We start from the raw sequence: 2500 nt of genomic DNA, 5'->3' as shown, positions 1-2500 counted from the left end.
CCCTTTCATGAAGGACTACTTGTGCATATTGCAAGATTTCAGTTTCTAAGTGAATGAGCAAAAGAGCATACAGCACCTGGTATTCCCAGGCGGTCTCCCATCCAAGTACTAACCAGGCCCGACCATGCTTAGCTTCCGAGATCAGACGAGATCGGGCGTTGCCAGGCTGGTATGGCCGTACGAAATAAGTTGACAACCATAGGCTACTTATCCATATACAGATTTAGCAATTGACAATGCAAGGTGGTCTCTCTCTCTCTCTCTCTCTCTCTCTCTCTCGTGTCAAAATGAAAACAGCTTCCAGCCCCTTTCATGAAGGACTACTTGTGCATATTGCAAGATGTCAGTTTCTAAGTGAATGAGCAAAAGAGCATACAGCACCTGGTATTCCCAGGCGGTCTCCCATCCAAGTACTAACCAGGCCCGACCCTGCTTAGCTTCCGAGATCAGACGAGATCGGGCGTTGCCAGGCTGGTATGGCCGTACGAAATAAGTTGACAACCATAGGCTACTTATCCATATACAGATTTAGCAATTGACAATGCAAGGTGGTCTCTCTCTCTCTCGTGTCAAAATGAAAACAGCTTCCAGCCCCTTTCATGAAGGACTACTTGTGCATATTGCAAGATTTCAGTTTCTAAGTGAATGAGCAAAAGAGCATACAGCACCTGGTATTCCCAGGCGGTCTCCCATCCAAGTACTAACCAGGCCCGACCATGCTTAGCTTCCGAGATCAGACGAGATCGGGCGTTGCCAGGCTGGTATGGCCGTACGAAATAAGTTGACAACCATAGGCTACTTATCCATATACAGATTTAGCAATTGACAATGCAAGGTGGTCTCTCTCTCTCTCTCTCTCTCTCTCTCTCGTGTCAAAATGAAAACAGCTTCCAGCCCCTTTCATGAAGGACTACTTGTGCATATTGCAAGATTTCAGTTTCTAAGTGAATGAGCAAAAGAGCATACAGCACCTGGTATTCCCAGGCGGTCTCCCATCCAAGTACTAACCAGGCCCGACCCTGCTTAGCTTCCGAGATCAGACGAGATCGGGCGTTGCCAGGCTGGTATGGCCGTACGAAATAAGTTGACAACCATAGGCTACTTATCCATATACAGATTTAGCAATTGACAATGCAAGGTGGTCTCTCTCTCTCTCTCGTGTCAAAATGAAAACAGCTTCCAGCCCCTTTCATGAAGGACTACTTGTGCATATTGCAAGATTTCAGTTTCTAAGTGAATGAGCAAAAGAGCATACAGCACCTGGTATTCCCAGGCGGTCTCCCATCCAAGTACTAACCAGGCCCGACCCTGCTTAGCTTCCGAGATCAGACGAGATCGGGCGTTGCCAGGCTGGTATGGCCGTACGAAATAAGTTGACAACCATAGGCTACTTATCCATATACAGATTTAGCAATTGACAATGCAAGGTAGTCTCTCTCTCTCTCTCTCTCTCTCTCTCTCGTGTCAAAATGAAAACAGCTTCCAGCCCCTTTCATGAAGGACTACTTGTGCATATTGCAAGATTTCAGTTTCTAAGTGAATGAGCAAAAGAGCATACAGCACCTGGTATTCCCAGGCGGTCTCCCATCCAAGTACTAACCAGGCCCGACCATGCTTAGCTTCCGAGATCAGACGAGATCGGGCGTTGCCAGGCTGGTATGGCCGTACGAAATAAGTTGACAACCATAGGCTACTTATCCATATACAGATTTAGCAATTGACAATGCAAGGTGGTCTCTCTCTCTCTCTCTCGTGTCAAAATGAAAACAGCTTCCAGCCCCTTTCATGAAGGACTACTTGTGCATATTGCAAGATTTCAGTTTCTAAGTGAATGAGCAAAAGAGCATACAGCACCTGGTATTCCCAGGCGGTCTCCCATCCAAGTACTAACCAGGCCCGACCCTGCTTAGCTTCCGAGATCAGACGAGATCGGGCGTTGCCAGGCTGGTATGGCCGTACGAAATAAGTTGACAACCATAGGCTACTTATCCATATACAGATTTAGCAATTGACAATGCAAGGTAGTCTCTCTCTCTCTCTCTCTCTCTCTCTCGTGTCAAAATGAAAACAGCTTCCAGCCCCTTTCATGAAGGACTACTTGTGCATATTGCAAGATTTCAGTTTCTAAGTGAATGAGCAAAAGAGCGTACAGCACCTGGTATTCCCAGGCGGTCTCCCATCCAAGTACTAACCAGGCCCGACCATGCTTAGCTTCCGAGATCAGACGAGATCGGGCGTTGCCAGGCTGGTATGGCCGTACGAAATAAGTTGACAACCATAGGCTACTTATCCATATACAGATTTAGCAATTGACAATGCAAGGTGGTCTCTCTCTCTCTCTCTCTCTCTCTCTCTCTCTCGTGTCAAAATGAAAACAGCTTCCAGCCCCTTTCATGAAGGACTACTTGTGCATATTGCAAGATTTCAGTTTCTAAGTGAATGAGCATACAGCACCTGGTATTCCCAGGCGGTCTCCCATCCAAGTACTAACCAGGCCCGA

At 47.0% G+C, this 2500-nt stretch overlaps 9 non-coding genes across 9 annotated transcripts in view; all 9 read right to left on the bottom strand.

The window, feature by feature from the left end:
• Positions 1–64: 64 nt before the first annotated feature.
• On the bottom strand, positions 65–183 carry LOC146244025 (5S ribosomal RNA). The gene has a single exon (XR_014734715.1). It is a non-coding gene; the product is annotated as a 5S ribosomal RNA (ribosomal RNA).
• A 186-nt stretch (positions 184–369) lies between these two features.
• Positions 370–488, bottom strand: LOC146244024 (5S ribosomal RNA). The gene has a single exon (XR_014738112.1). It is a non-coding gene; the product is annotated as a 5S ribosomal RNA (ribosomal RNA).
• A 168-nt stretch (positions 489–656) lies between these two features.
• On the bottom strand, positions 657–775 carry LOC146244023 (5S ribosomal RNA). Its single transcript, XR_014734714.1, has one exon. It is a non-coding gene; the product is annotated as a 5S ribosomal RNA (ribosomal RNA).
• Positions 776–959: 184 nt separating this feature from the next.
• Positions 960–1078, bottom strand: LOC146244022 (5S ribosomal RNA). Its single transcript, XR_014738111.1, has one exon. It is a non-coding gene; the product is annotated as a 5S ribosomal RNA (ribosomal RNA).
• A 170-nt stretch (positions 1079–1248) lies between these two features.
• Positions 1249–1367, bottom strand: LOC146244021 (5S ribosomal RNA). Its single transcript, XR_014738110.1, has one exon. It is a non-coding gene; the product is annotated as a 5S ribosomal RNA (ribosomal RNA).
• A 184-nt stretch (positions 1368–1551) lies between these two features.
• On the bottom strand, positions 1552–1670 carry LOC146244020 (5S ribosomal RNA). Its single transcript, XR_014734713.1, has one exon. It is a non-coding gene; the product is annotated as a 5S ribosomal RNA (ribosomal RNA).
• A 172-nt stretch (positions 1671–1842) lies between these two features.
• On the bottom strand, positions 1843–1961 carry LOC146244019 (5S ribosomal RNA). Its single transcript, XR_014738108.1, has one exon. It is a non-coding gene; the product is annotated as a 5S ribosomal RNA (ribosomal RNA).
• Positions 1962–2143: 182 nt separating this feature from the next.
• Positions 2144–2262, bottom strand: LOC146244018 (5S ribosomal RNA). Its single transcript, XR_014739939.1, has one exon. It is a non-coding gene; the product is annotated as a 5S ribosomal RNA (ribosomal RNA).
• Positions 2263–2442: 180 nt separating this feature from the next.
• The window catches only part of LOC146244017 (5S ribosomal RNA), a 119-nt gene continuing 61 nt past the window's right edge, over positions 2443–2500 (bottom strand). The window contains exon 1 of the ribosomal RNA XR_014738107.1: positions 2443–2500. This exon is cut by the window's right edge and continues 61 nt beyond it. This is a non-coding gene — a ribosomal RNA (5S ribosomal RNA).

This window comes from Hypomesus nipponensis, chromosome 20 (genome assembly GCF_054491055.1).
Source record: "Hypomesus nipponensis isolate SF chromosome 20, ASM5449105v1, whole genome shotgun sequence".
Taxonomy (NCBI): Eukaryota; Metazoa; Chordata; class Actinopteri; order Osmeriformes; family Osmeridae; genus Hypomesus; species Hypomesus nipponensis.
This window is presented reverse-complemented; position numbering and strand designations above follow the sequence as displayed.